This window comes from Xyrauchen texanus, chromosome 13 (assembly GCF_025860055.1).
Source record: "Xyrauchen texanus isolate HMW12.3.18 chromosome 13, RBS_HiC_50CHRs, whole genome shotgun sequence".
NCBI classification, from domain to species: domain Eukaryota; kingdom Metazoa; phylum Chordata; class Actinopteri; order Cypriniformes; family Catostomidae; genus Xyrauchen; species Xyrauchen texanus.
This window is the reverse complement of record NC_068288.1, coordinates 12,396,614-12,412,311: the sequence shown is the minus strand read 5'-3', so window position 1 is coordinate 12,412,311 and position 15,698 is coordinate 12,396,614. Positions and strand designations below refer to the sequence as shown.

At 41.0% G+C, this 15,698-nt stretch overlaps 1 pseudogene; it reads left to right on the top strand.

Moving 5' to 3' along the window:
• Positions 1 to 13,381, top strand: part of LOC127654243 (dedicator of cytokinesis protein 9-like) — an 88,250-nt pseudogene extending 74,869 nt beyond the window's left edge.
• The last annotated feature ends 2,317 nt before the right edge of the window (positions 13,382 to 15,698 follow it).

Genomic DNA, 15,698 nt, shown 5'->3' with positions numbered 1-15,698 from the left:
CATAATTTAAAGAAAAATATTTGTTTGATTTTTTTTTTTTTTTTCTTGTCTTACAAATCATGATCAACAGGTATGAAATATCAGGCTTAATGTGACATTTTTATTTATTAAAATGAATAAAAAGTTTAAATATTATATATTATAATATATATAGAAACAATTGATGTCAAAATATGACAATGAGTGTGTTTACATGCACAACAATACACAATATTGTTTAAAAAATCTGTGTGAGATTTGAAATGACTGGGGTTACTCTTGTAATCTGTTTTTTATGTCAAATCGTGATTAGACATTCACACACCACATTCACACATTGGATAAGCCACCAGAATGCCGGTAAAGGTGTTTAGATACAGAGCGAAATCAGGGTAATGGGCAAAACTCTACCTGTGCTAGTTTGTTTTTGCATAAACTGTTTATTACCTTTCCTGATAAAAGAAAACTTTTAAAGGGATAGTTTCCCCCAAAATGAAAATGTTGTCATCATTTACTCACCCTCATGCCATCCCAGATGTGTCTGACGTTCTTTCTTCAGCAGAACACAAAGAAAGATTTTTAGAAGAATATCTCAGCTCTGTAGGTCCATACAATGCAAGTGAATGGTGACCAGAACTTTGTAGCTCCAAAAATCACATAAAGGAAATTTTAGTAATCCAACTCCAGTGGTTACGTCTATATTTCAGAAGCAATATCATAGCTGTAGGTGAGTCCTTTTTTTTTCTAAATCTCCACTTTCACTTTTACATCTGAAAGTCACATGTGGTGCCTGTTTCGTTTCACTTTCACATCTGAAAGTTAAAGTTAAAGTGGAGATTTAGAGGAAAAAATTAATTACAATTTGATCTGTTTCTCATCCACACTTATGGATTGCTTTTATGTTTCCTTTATGTGATTTATGGAGCTACAAATGTCTGATCACCATTCACTTGCATTGTATGGACCTACAGAGCTGAGATACTCTTCTAAAAATCTCTTTTTGTGTTCTGCAGAAGAAAGACAGTCACTCATCTGGGATGGCATGAGGGTGAGTAAATGATGAGAGAATTTTCATTTGTGGGTGTACTGTCCCTTTAAGTTGTTTTCGTGGCATTGCACATTGTCCGCTTTTTAAACATAATTTGTGTTAGATTGTCCATATAAACAATGCTCATATTTGAGGTCAAAACTAGATGTTCTTACAACAACAAAACACCATGAGATGTTTGCCTATAATGCTTTACAAAAAAGTAATGGGACACCAAAGTGAACAGTATTTGTGGAAAGGGCCATATGTAATCACATGTACACAGATTAGACTAGTCCACACATGTGCACAGAAGTGCGACAGAAGTGCGTTACATCATAGATGAGATTGAACGTTTTGACAACAGTTATCACCTTAAACCTAATGCACCATTCTGTTGAATCCATGTGCACATGTATTTCACTGGTCTCCACCCATCCACGTAGAACTGTATACAACTTTCTTCTCTCAACCTGTCTCAGGTGAACCCTAAAGACCTGGAGGCAAAGTTTGCCTACATCCAGGTGACGCATGTGATGCCGTACCTGGAGGAGAAGGAGCTGGAGGAGAGAAAGACTGACTTTGAGAGGAGCCACAACATTCGGCGCTTTGTGTTCGAGACACCATTCACAGAATCGGGCAAGCGGCATGGGGGGGTGGAGGAACAGTGCAAACGCAAGACGGTGCTCACCAGTGAGTGGGCTCTATCACTTATCTCAGAACAGATCACTGCTTTGGTCTCATTTCATTGTTGTGCATTCTACAGATACCAAATGTAACAAGAGTGCTGTTGTACTGAATATCAGCACAGAGTGCCAATATTGAGGACAACAGCATGATGGCAAGTGTGATATTATTTTAAACACTTGGAACAAAGATTGGTTAATAAGTAGCTGTTATTATTGTATGTACAGTATGTATGTAAAATAGGCAGCCAAACTCAAAAAAAAGATTTCAATGACATTTTAGTTTAGTGAGAAGAATCCACACTCTTTGCTCGGATGAGTTTTGCAAGGGCCTTCACCGGAAAGTTCATAATCAGCTCTTATGAGTGTTTCTTCCTCACTGAGAGGAAACCACCACCCACCCACCTCGAATGCATTTGGCCTTGCCGACTAAACATGAACTTTATTGCATTTTAAAAGCACACAATCTGTGATCCCTGTGTGTTTAATGAAGCATATTCTGCTGCAGTCAGACAGTTGCTTGTCATAAACCTAAAAAAGGCAAATATTAGCTGTGTTTACTGAGTAAATAGTTAAGCAGTGCTAACAGTTTGTGACGAACACATTCACTCTGCCTTGCTCTTTATTCTTGTTCACAGAAGGGCTTATCACCCTTGAAATCACTCCTCTAGCAGGGTAGTGTGTTGCCTTGGTCCACTAGTGACGTGCATGCACATCGCAAAAAGTGTCGGTATCCAATGCAACTCTACTGGGTCCTGTTTATTGTGAGTTCCCCGCAACTTCTGCTGATCCCTTGGTGGAACCCCCCTGATCTATAAAATATAAAGTGTGTGTTTATCACTGATTTTCGTGCCCCTCGTTGTCTGACGAAATTGGTAACATCACCAGCATTTTACTATGAGAGCTTTGTGTCACACTACTCGCAGATCTTAAACATATGCCAACCTATTGACAGACCACAGTAATGTGACTGCCATCCAGCGTTGTTACTATTCACGATGCTGAAGCCCTCTTTACGAGAAGTTTTAGTACTTTAAATAGCCTGCCATAATAGTCAGAGGAACACTGTTCCCCCTATCAGTTTTAGATTGTGCATATATTCAAATATACTAACAGAAGTTGTTCAGTCAATGCCACCATTTTCTGATTCTGAAAGCCTGTTGGTCGTGCACTCTTGGGGTTTTTCACGGGATGTGCTTTGTGCCCAATCATTTTGAGCCTTTCGAATCTGTCTATTCAAAGATTTTAAAATCTGTGCTAAATCTGTGCCAAGCTATGACAAAATGTTTTTCCCCAATGCGTTGCACACTCTGAAGTCATGCACACGTCCTTTTTTTGCCTAGGGTCAGCGGCCCATTTCAGTTTGTCTGTTTCACCAACCTGAAATTGTGGTAGAAATGCTGCATAAGCAACGTCTTTCGCATCGGATGGTGTCTGCGACCTACATCCTTCGCATATAACAGCAAGGCTGTGGAATTGCTTGAGGCAGTGCGTGGACACTCTTTTGAACTCAACTCTTGGCATAGCTTTGTCATGGGCACTGTTTAAGGAGGTTCAACAGAGAATATTTGTGCTAGGGTTGGTTGGGCTTCACACACCTTGGATGTTTTTGGATAGTTTGGATGCTACTGCACTCAGCTGGTGAGTGCTGACATACAGTGGCTTGCATTAGTCAAGTCAAGTGGTTTTTATTGTCGTTTCAACCATATACAGTTAGTACAGTACACAGCAAAACGAGACAACGTTCCTCCAGGACCATGGTGCTACATAAAAACAACGAAGGACCAACACAGGACCACATGAGACAACACAACGAAATAAAATACCTATATAAAAAACCTACATATACCTATATAAAGTGCACGTGCAAACATGTGCAAAAAGTACAGGACAGTACAACAAATTTCTGACAATGAACAGGACAATAGACAGTGCAGCGCCGACCAGTACTCAGTAGTGCAAAAAGATGACAGTTTCTAAAAATGTAAACATAACATACTATGAGATAGTGTTCTATGCACATAGCAGTTATTGAGGTAGCAGACAGTTATAAAGTGACAGTAATTAAAGTGCAACTCAGGACACGTGTGTGTCAAACCAGTCTCTGAGTATTGAGGAGTCTGATGGCTTGGGGAAGAAGCTGTTACACAGTCTGGCCGTGAGGGCCCAAATGCTTCGGTACCTCTTGCCAGATGGGAGGAGGGTAAAGAGTTTGTGTGAGGGGTGTGTGGGGTCAGTCCACAATGCTGGTTGCTTCTTGGATACAGTGTTTTTTGTAAATGTCTTTGATGGAGGGAAGAGAGCCCCAATTATCTTCTCAGCTGTCCTCACTATCCTCTGCAGGGCTTTGTGGTCCGAAGCGGTGCAAGTCCCAAACCAGGCAGTGATGCAGCTGCTCAGGATGCTCTCAATAGTCCCTCTATAGAATGTAGTGAGGATGGGGGTGGGAGATGTGCTTTCCTCAGCCTTCGAAGAAAGTAGAGGCAGCTGCTGGGCTTTCTTGGTGATAGAGCTGGTGTTGAGGGACCAGGTGAGGTTCTCCACCAAGTGAACACCAAGGAATTTTGTGCTCTTGACGATCTCCACAGAGGAGCCGTCGATGTTCAGCGAGTGTGTTCACCTTGTGCTCTCCTAAAGTCAACAACCATCTCTTTTGTTTTGTCGACATTCAGGGACAGGTTGTTGGCTCTACAACAGTTAGATCAGCAGCTGCACATCCTCTCTGTATGCTGACTCGTTGTTCTTGCTGATGAGACCCACCACGGTTGTGTCATCGGCGAACTTGATGATGTGATTCGAGCTGTGCATTGCTGCACAGTCGGTGAGTCAGCAGAGTGAACAGCAGTGGACTGAGCACACAGCCCTGGGGGCCCCAGTGCTCAGTGTGGTGGTGGTGGAGATGCTGTTCCCGATCCGGACTGACTGAGGTCTCCCAGTCAGGAAGTCCAGGATCCAGTTGCAGAGGGAGGTGTCCAGGCCCAGCAGGTTCAGCTTTCCAATCAGGTGCTGGGGAATGATTGTGTTGAATGCTGAGCTGAAGTCTATGAAGAGCATTGAACATATGAGTCCTTATTGTCTAGGTGGGTGAGGGCCAGATGGAGGGTTGTGGTGATGGCATGCGTCCGTTGAGCGGTTTGAGCGATCACGCAAACTGCAGTGGGTCTAGTGAGGGGGCAGCTGGGTCTTAATCTGCCTCATGACGAGCCTCTCGAAGCACTTCATGATGATGGGTGTAAGTCGCGACGGGACGGTAGTCGTTGAGGCAGGACACTGAAGACTTCTTTGGCATGGGGATGATGGTGGTGGCCTTGAAGCGCGTTGGAGCAGCGGCTGCTCAGAGAGATGTTGAAGATGTCGGTAAGAACATCTGCTAGCTGGTCTGCACATCCTCTGAGCACTCTGCCAGGAATGTTGTCTGGTCCAGCAGCCTTCCGTGGGTTGACTCTACGTAGAGTTTTCCTCACATCTGCCGTGGTAAGACAGAGCACCTGGTCGTTGGGAGGAGGGGTGGATTTCCTCGCCATCACGTCGTTCTGCACTTCAAACCGAGCGTAGAAGTCGTTCAGCGCATCTGGAAGGGAGGCATCTTTGTCACAGGCAACTGATGTTGTCCTGTAGTTGGTGATGGCCTGGATGCCCTGCCACATGCGCCGCGTGTCACCGCTGTCCTGGAAGTGACTGTGGATTCTCTGGGCGTGTGCGCGCTTTGCCTCTCTGATTGCCCGTGACAGTTAGAGGTCTTTGGGTCTTAAAATTAAACTCGAACCTAACCAGTGACCGAGACTGTGTGGCCCAACCCTAGTCGGCCCGAATGACACTGTCAGATTTGAAGCCCGGACCCGACCTGAACGCAGAAAACTTCACTTGAACTTTCACCCGAAGTCCTACTTGAAAAACTTCCCTTTGCCCGGCGTGTTCTCGGGTCCCGTCTGGTCGGGTCGGGTTGCAGACCGCTAGCTTGCATGTATGAGAGGCGATTTACCCCGGTGAACCGAAAAAGCTTTTTAATTGTTCCCATTCTGTGTTTGCAGGCTTCATGGGCCGTGTATATACTGTAGATCTCATAGACTATATGTTGTACCGAGTGAACCGACTGAATGGGAATGTAAAGTTATTCATGTATCTACTGATCCCAGAAGAAAGGAATCAAGATACAACACTTTTCAGACCCACTTCACTGTAGCTATAGCGAAGAGCCTTGATTTGAACGATGGGTATGACGCAGATGACTGCATTTGTATTGGACGGGGCTACTCGGCGTCACCTTGTATCAGTGGCTTTTCAGGCAGGAATAGAGGTGTCTTCAGTACGAGTATGCAAGAGTGCAATATCTCATTGCTGTGCCTTGTTTCCCTCCTTCTGGGAATAGTAGTTATATGCATAGTTTTTTGATTTTATAATGAGATGTCCTTGGCCTTTATTTAGTGGATTTATTTGTCCGGTTCTTCCCTAGAATATAATCTTTTATCATTTCATTTTGGTCTGCATTTCTTGCATTAATACATCCTGATCTTGGGCTTTAGGCCGCAATTATGTGCAGCAACAGTCAATCAAACTCCTTGTCTCAAGTTTAGTGTTATATAAGCCAATTGTTGAATCTACCTCTTCATACACTTCTTCATGATAAATGATCATATTGGGTCTGGCCATTGAGGCAGATGAGGGTGTTTAGTCCCACCATATGGTGTATTTAACTACAATGTACTTATATTAAAGAAACTTATATACAATTTTGGATACAAAGCATTTGCTGTGTACATAATTGTATATGCAAGATTTGCATAAGTTTATTTGCATTTAGGTTTAGCGGTTGACTCAACAGTGTAAGTACAGATGTAATTACAGGTTGTACTTTAAATGTAAGTACAGTGTAACAACACATATTAACACATAATAAGTACATTGTATCTTTGTTTAATGTAAGTACATATTATTAAATTCATCTAATATAAAGTGGGTTCATGTGTTCTTCTAAATATGCAATCATCTGCACTATTCCCTGTTTTGTCATCTGCCGTCTTTAAGGAAAACAAACAAGCTGGAGGTGTAGACTTAGATTTCATCTGGGACCTTAATTTGTTTTCTATTAGTCAACCCTTCTCTGACCATATCCATCCATTGCATTGATTTTATGTCTATTAAGTCTCTCTTCTTCTCTCTCTATGTTTCAGCCACACACTGTTTCCCATATGTGAAGAAGCGTATAGCAGTGATGTATCAGCACCACACAGACCTGAGCCCCATCGAGGTGGCCATAGATGCGATGAGCGGGAAGGTGGCAGAACTCAGAGCGCTTTGTGCAACCAGTGATGTTGACATGATCCGCCTTCAGCTCAAACTACAAGGAAGCATCAGTGTGCAGGTGTGTGTGTGTGTGTGTGTGTGTGTGTGTGTGTGTGTGTGTGTGTGTGTGTGTAATTGTGCTGTGTGTGACATATGAACACACAGATATAGCTGCTCTGTTCCAAAACCTAGTGAACTGCCCACCAAGGCAACATTTTTGGGCATCAAAGGTACACTTATGATGCAGAGGCCTTACAAGTTACCTCAATAAGGGCCAAAATCTAAGGCAGCGTTGCATGGATGTAATGCCAGAATGCACAACTACGAGTTCAGTGAAAAATGTCATCCAAGATGTCACGGGTCAAATGTTGATTGTTAATACTGTATATTTTATTCCTTAGTGAAATTAAAAGTGCACTTCACTAAATGTTTTTGTGTGTTTATGCTTTGTATATTATTGGGATAGTTCACCCAATAATGTGAATTCTCTCATCATTTACTCACTCTCATGCCATCCCAGATGTGTGTGACTTTCTTTCTTCAGCAGAACACAAAATTGATTTTTAAAAGAATATCTCAGCTCTGTAGGTCCATACAATGCAAGTGAATGGGTGCCACTCCAAAAAGCACATAAAGACAGCATAGATGTAATCCATACTGACTCCAGTGGTTAAATCAATGTATCCAGAAGTGATTTGATGGGTGTGGGTGAGAAACAGATACATTTTTAAGTTCTTTTTTGCCAGAAATTCTTCTTCCTGTCCAGTATGGGGCGGTATGCATGAAGAATATGAATCACCAAAAACACAAGAAGAAATTTTTTAAAGTTAACATGGAGAATGACTAAGCAGGGAGGAGAATTGAAGTAAAAACTGACTTAAATATTGATCTGTTCCTCACCCACACCTACAGTATCATTTCACTTTAGAAGACATTGATTTATCCACTGAAGTCAAAGGCCTTTATTTGATTTTTAGAGCTTTAACATTTTGGCACCCATTCACTTACATTGTATGGACCAAAGTGCTGAGAAAGTCTTCTAAAAATCTTCATTTGAGTTTGTGGATGAAAATAAGAAGTCATACACAACTGGGATGGCATAAGGGTGAGAACATTATGTGAGAATTTTCATTTTTTGATCCCTTTAAGGGGTGGAGATCTATTGGGTGTCTATGTCAAACAATTGTACATACTACCTTGCCTTGCAAGACATACCTTTCTTCAGAGGCAAAGATTGTAGTTTAATTTCATGTAAAAGTAATTGAAATGGTGACAAATAGAAAGTTCTTGTATTGTGAATTCATAATTGGCTGAACAAGAAATGAGTCGTTTTCTCAACAAAATGTTTTGCATTTACAATTTGTATTTACACAATGTTACATTACACAGAATTGTATTTCCTGAGAAAAGGGAAGCCTGCGCCCAAGCTGATTTGAACAGAGGCGTAGACAAATTTACCATTACACAAATTATTTTACGAAATGCATTGTCATCCTTCTCTTCAGGTCAATGCTGGACCACTTGCATATGCCAGAGCTTTTCTCGAAGACACCTGCACCAAAAAGTACCCAGATAATAAAGTGAAACAGCTGAAAGAAGTCTTTAGGTATATAAACACCATTGATCAGTATCTCTCAAACTTGACACACATGGTACATCAGAGTTTGGGAAGCGTGCCTCATGGTTGTATATGTGTGTGTGTGATATGTTTGTGTGTGCAGGCAGTTTGTGGAGGCATGTGGACAGGCTCTGGCTGTAAATGAAAGGCTGATAAAGGAAGATCAGCAAGAATATCATGACGAGATGAAAGCCAGTTATAAAGACCTAGCCAGAGAACTATCCCACATAATGCACGAACAGGTCAGAGGAATAACCATGCACAAAGTCAGAGATTTATACACTAGTATGTTACCAGCCTTACCTGAATGAAGACTTAAAGACCTCTTGAAATCAATATTAGAGTTTTATGATTCGCTGCTGCTGCACAATTAGACTTACATACAATCCCCCTAAAGCAGATTTAGACCTGTGGTGCTGTGGAGGAGGAGGGTTTCAGAGAGAAACCTCTCATAGCCCACTGCAGTGAAACTACTTACTTGTAAACTTCATTTAAATGTTAGAAAGAGAGGCATGTTGATTGGCAAACAGATACTATGGTTGTAAGATTTAAAGGACAAACGATTGAACTTCCGGGAAACTGGACAACCTAAATATCGACGACTCATCTTGCACTACATAGATATTTGTCCAGTCAAAATACTCTATAGAATTTAAATGTCACTCCCCCTAATACCATCTGCAACTCCCAAGCAAGTTGCAAAACATATTCATGGCTGTGAGGTAACTAATATTCCATATGTCCCACCCAAAGTTTCAATTTCAATAGGAAATGTCAACACCGATTTCATGAGGTCTTTAAAGAAGGCTCCTATGAATATGGATGTTAAGATTGTGTTTACTATTAATGACACTCGGTCTCTCTCCCTTTTGTGCTGGCCTTTGTAGATCGGATGGTAATAAACATTGGTTTTATCATCTTATTTATAACAGAATAAAGTAAACATACAAATGTTAGTTTGACCTGTTCATCATTTGACATTCTTCCTCTTCTTCAGATCTCTGCTGTGGAAGGTGGAACAAAGAGGCCACTTTCTGATTCGCTGCACATTTTCAACGCCATCAGTGGCACGCCCAGCGGCACCACCCTGCATGGCATGCCAAGCTCTACTTCCACTGTGTGACTTTTCACCCTAGCCTTAAAAATCTGACCCTACCAACAGCCTGAGAGAGAGAAGGACTGACCGAGTGAAATACATGCAGATATAAAAACAAAAGAACTAGGAATCATTGGTATTTCATTGTCAGCCTCTTCTACTGTTGTACGTCTAAACCCAACACAGATGTTCACACAGTCCTGAAGGTATTTCCCATCGATTAGCTTCAATCTCTGGGATAAAAGGTGTATCCTGTGTTTGGAAAGGCCGATTACATGTTACATTCCCATGTGGCTCCCTCAAAAAGGACTTTTTGAAATCTTCTCTCATCCATCTATTCACATGTTTCCTATGGAGACTATTGTTTTATTCATTTAGCAACCAGAAAAAAATGAGCATGAAAAGTTAACCTTTTTCACATTTTCTTTCGTGTCAGGAGTTTTTATGTTTCCTGTTTTATATATACTGTATATTTTCCCCTTCCTTAAAGGTGATGTTTGCGTTTCGATTGATGTTAAGATGTTTTTTCTTATCCCAACTTAAAATGTGAAGACAACTATAAGTAAGCCATTTGTAGGTCAATAAGAGTGAACTCTTTGCTAGCCTGTGAAGACAAAATGCAGTAACTATGGAAATAGTGAAACTAAGGAAAATGGTTTCAAAGGTTTTGAGTTTTAGTGTGTTTTATAGTTTGCAATTTTCACACTTCATTGTCACTGAATCTGAGCATAGTTGAGCCAAACCTGACCCACACATGACAGATCATAGTAAACTTTGACAAAGCTGTAGTCACTGCGTTCTGCACAGATTGATTTGTTTGTTCATCATTCTCACACTGGAAATCGACATGCAGCTTCCGAATGTTTATGTACCCTGAAATCAACCCCACACTGCTGAATTACTGAAAAGCAGCATCCCCCATCAGACTTGATCAATTCAAATGTGGTCTCCCCTTCCCTGTGGCGCTAGACTTGGGTTGACAAGGATTCTGCTGCCATGGAAACCAGGAATAATAGTGTTCACATAAACAATAGCTGGGTTTCCATCCATATAATTTTATGAGCATTTTGAAATTGTGCATAAGAAATCCTGATTGGAAATGCTTGAAATGTCAATAAGTTCTTAAAATTCACTTAAAATTAAATGCGCTAAAGAAGATGGATTTTCTAGAGTTTTGCATTAGTTAAAATGTGCATTAAGGTGATGAAACAGTTTATTTGCAAAACGACCATTATGAACATTTGTGCACGTTTCATGAGTGTGCGATAGCTTGAAGTGACTGGCCCAATGAAAGATAAGGCCTTGACACACAATTGTTTGAACATAGCCCTTAACATTCGTTTAACCCTTAGCTGGTCATTAAAGAGGTCCTCACAATCCAATAGAACAGGTTCGAGTCTGGACGCTCCCAGGTACACCGAGGTTGGCGTTGTGCATTGCAGCCACTTCCGCCCTCAATATATCAGATACTACACATATTCGAATGCATCCCCTGACAGCATTTAATAAAATGAGGTACAATTGCTCCAATCCTGCAAATAAAACTCACCCAAAGCAAGGTGGTCATTCAGCTACTCCATGATGACAAGGCGGGCTCCCTCAAGATAATATGCATGACGTAGTGGATGGAAACGCACAATAATTTGTATTTTCTTTAGTCTAATTTTTAGAAATGCACATAAAAAATGCTAAACATACCAATGGAAACCCAGCTACTGATGAGCACGATTCAGAGGTTACATGTTCACTCTAAAATTAAATTTTTACTACACTGACAGTTAGATTTTGGGTTCTTTAGACTGTTTTACATTATTAACTAATATTACAACTCGCTCTTGGCGCCACTCTTTGGACATTTCAGCTGGAAAAGGATCATTAACACCTCCAGGTTTGGGCAATGTGGGTAGTAGTTAAAATTTTGGTAAGTACAGACTGATTTCAGCAGTGGAACTTTCGACCTCTTGTCGCCGAATTCACAGTGTGATCAGACTTGATCAGGGTCAGCACCTCCAAGTCTGACGCCATTGTTCTCTGCCACAAAAGGGTGAATTGCTCTCTTCAGGAAGGGAGAGAGAAGCTTCCCCAAGTGGAGGAGTTTAAGTATCTTCGGGGTCTTGTTCACATTGTGGATAAGTTGGAACGTGAGATTGAAAGGGTGGATCGGTGCAGCGTCTTTAGTAATGCGGTTGCTGTACCAGACTGTGGTGGTGAAGGAGCTGAGCCTGAAGGCAAAGCTCTCAATTTACCAGTCGGTGTACGTTCCAACCCACCTATGATCATGAGCTTTGGGTAGAAAACAAGCGGCTGACATGAGCTTTCTTCATAGGGTGTCAGGGCTCACCCTAAGGGATAGGATTCGAGGCTCTGACATCCGAGAGGGGCTTGAGGGTAGAACCACTGCTCCTCCGCATTGAAAGGAGCCAGTTGAGGTGGTTCGGGCATCTGATTAGGATGCCACCTGCATGCCTTCCTGAGGAGGTATTTTGGGCATTTCCAACTGGGAGGAGGCCCAGGGGAAGACCCAGAACCCGCTGGAGGGATTACATCTCTCGGCTGGCCTGGGAACACCTCGGGATCCCCAAGGATGAGCTGGAGGATGTGGCAGGGGAAAAGGACATATGGATTACTTTTCTTAGTCTGCTACAACCGTGACCCGGTCCCGGATAAGCAGTCGAAGATGGATGGATGGATGGATCAGACTTGCTTAAGAATCTCAACCAGCCTGACATAGCTCAACCAGTACTGTCAGTTTGGGGCTGTTTTTTTGACCAGTGGCAGAAGTGGAATATTTTGGAAACCCATTTGGACAGTTTTTTGATGCTAGTGGCACAGAGATCGAAGTCCCTTTCAAGGCAAGTTAGTCCACTCAGTGGCCATCTTTGGAACGCTCACTGGCAGGCCGGGCACCTGTTTTTATATGTAAACAAGTGGCATAAAAATACAGCTCCTAACCTCTTGAATGGGGACAGACCGAAATCGGCAAAATGGTTACTCAAGATTACAATCAAAGAACATATATAAAATCAGCAGTAAAATATGACTACACTTGTATAAAATGTTGCTTCTTAAGCTCAGTTCATGCTAAAAATACTTGTCTAGCTAATGCGCATGCGCATTCTCAAGTTGATTGACAGGTGATGTCTGTATCTAAAAGGTGATTGGCTCTTTTACCTGTAAGGTGGGACTTCTTCATCCTTTGGCCGTTCTAATTTCTCCCATTAATTTTAATAGAAGTGGCCCGTCTCTGCTAAATAGTCTCTAGTTCATTGCTGCTCTGTTCATAGATGGCGACTGCAACATCACTTCCGCTGTCATTTGAAGTGATGGTCCATTGAGCTCTAGCCAAGTGAATATAACTGAATATTTGGGCTAGTAGGAATTGAACAACTCCACTTCCATTATTTCACTTGTTTTTTAGTTTTTTCCCTCATGTTAAAAGCCAAGTGCTGTTCCTTTGTAGCAAAGAGCAGTAATTCTCTTTCTTTGTCCTGTATTTTTGTTTCCTGAAGATCTCTTGCCAAAATGGGAGGGCTAGATGTGAAATACACATGGACACAAGAGAGGAACACAAGGATTTTTATAACTATTTCATGTTAGTGTAAATGTAAATTGTTTTATAACGGGGGATTAAAAATGGGGGAAATGTTTATTTAAGAATGTTACACTTCTGGAAAGATTATTAATGTCCCTAAAATCTCTGTATAAAATGTATAATCATACATTCGTTTTCTTGTGTTTTTTACTCAAAGTCTCATGTTTATCTTTATTACTTTGTCATTTATTGTTCTTTACAAGCCAAGATCCTTATAGAGATCACGCTAAATCAATTAGTTACAATATTTATGGTGTCTTTAATCTTTGGTTTATGGCCTACCACAGTGGATTATGAAGGCATTAGGCACGATTTCGAAATCAATTGCCCATCATTAATCCTATTGTATATTATCACTGCCTCTTTTAAGGCCCTATACATTTAGGTAGATATTTCATAGTGGAAGATGAGTAGAGAAAGTGACTTGGACATCACAATTTAGTTTTTAAAGTGTGTTTGTAAAGGTATTGCGGGAAAGGATGAGGCGAGAACCGGCTTGATGATATAAATAATAGTTTAATATAGAATTGAAATCTCTCTCTGTCGCACTGCCATCTCCGGTCGGCCTTTATCCCTCTCGATGGCTAATTAGCCTAATTAGGGGCTGGGTGTGTAGCATCATGACTTAGCCCCGCCCTCCGCCCTGCCACAGTGTTCTAAATAAAACTTGCTGAATAAAACACACACTGTCATCATAGCGTATTGCCCCCTATCCCACCGTTATCCATTGTATTGCAGTGGAATCTCTAAAAGGATGGGGCAGATTGCTTACCCCCCTCTCTCACTCTCTTCCAATGAGTCAGACATCTAAACACAGTTCATCTCATGTGAGTGTTCATGACCAGATTCTGGCCTCATCTTTAGCTTTTTAGTAAATGAAGTTAATGTTAGTCATTTCAGTATTGCATAATAGTTGAATATGTGGTGTGTGAAAATGTCATTCACATCACGCTGTCTTGGCAGTCAGTAAATGGCTTAACTGTGTCGGATCGGGTATCACTGAGTATGTTTACATGCATATAATTGTCTCATTAAGGTCCACGTTCTGCTTTTATTCAGAAAGAGATGTTTACATGCTTAAAAGCTATTGGGATATTTCTGAATAAGGCAAAATATTCTGAATAAGGTGTTTGCATGACCCAAAATTCGTATGAATGCATTCTTGTCCCAGGGAAAATCATAATTTGAGGCACCTGAATATTGGCCATAAAGGTATCAGGCAATCAGTTTGAGGCATGTACATGAGACATCAGCAATCTGAATTTTGCCATATTCTGATTAAAAGAGGAATATTGATGTAAACATGGATTTGAATCTGAACGTTGCATCTGGACAAGGTAAGAAATGGCATTATGAGGGTACAATATTTCAGACAATCACACATTGATGTGTTAACAATGATTTGACGTGACTGCATTATCCACCATATTTAATCAATTTAATAGGAATATTAAAGTTTGTATGAGTTAAACTTTCTGATCTTGTCAAAGCGTTCTATTTGATTATTCTCACATCAGAGACTTGATTGCACTGAAATACCCATAAGAATAAACATGAACAAATGTAAAGAATAATTTAGGATGTCATTTTTAGCACCATACTGGGTGTGATCTTATTATAAAGGCAATAAGTTCATATAATTTGATTTGCTAATTAAATCAGTAAGGATGCCATAAATAACCAAACCACTCCTCAATTTCCTCATCCCCCATCCACACACACAGAAACTCACAGTCACATATGCTGTCAGAAATGTCCACGTCAATCCCATTTTAACCCAGTAGTTGCCATGGACACAGTTTATTGTTCAGAGTCTATAAAACCCTGATGCCAGTCTTTCAGGCCTTCAGAGTACAGCTCTTGAAGAGTGTGCATGTGTGTATCTCTATAATAAAGGATATTCTATACGAGAGGACAAGACAATCCCAGATACGTCAGTCATGATGGCAGGTGAGTGAAGCTGGATGCTGGTGGGCACCTTTGGATATTGTAATAACAATAATAATGAAACACCCTTTTAAATTTGGTTTGGTATTTATATCTGAATATATAGTAAAGTAAGATACTAGACAAGCAGTAATACCTTCTATTATTTAAACAATTTCTAAAGTGGAACAAATCAGATTTGCTCAATTTTAGGGCCTTAGTAATTACATTTTGGAAACTGTTTTGCAGAAAAAGAGGAAGGAAATGTGAAGCGGCCCAAGAAAACGGTAAGGTTGTTAATTGCTAAACTGTTAAACAGATAGAAATGAACAGTAAATCTGTTGATTGAAGAAAAGGCTGCTTTATTCTAAATGGTTCTGTGTGCATATGTTGAGATAAGGGCGGCTGTGGCTCAGGTGGTAGGTGGGTCGGCCACTAGTCGCAGGGTTGGCGGTTCTATTCCCGGCCCACATGACTCCACATGCCAAAGT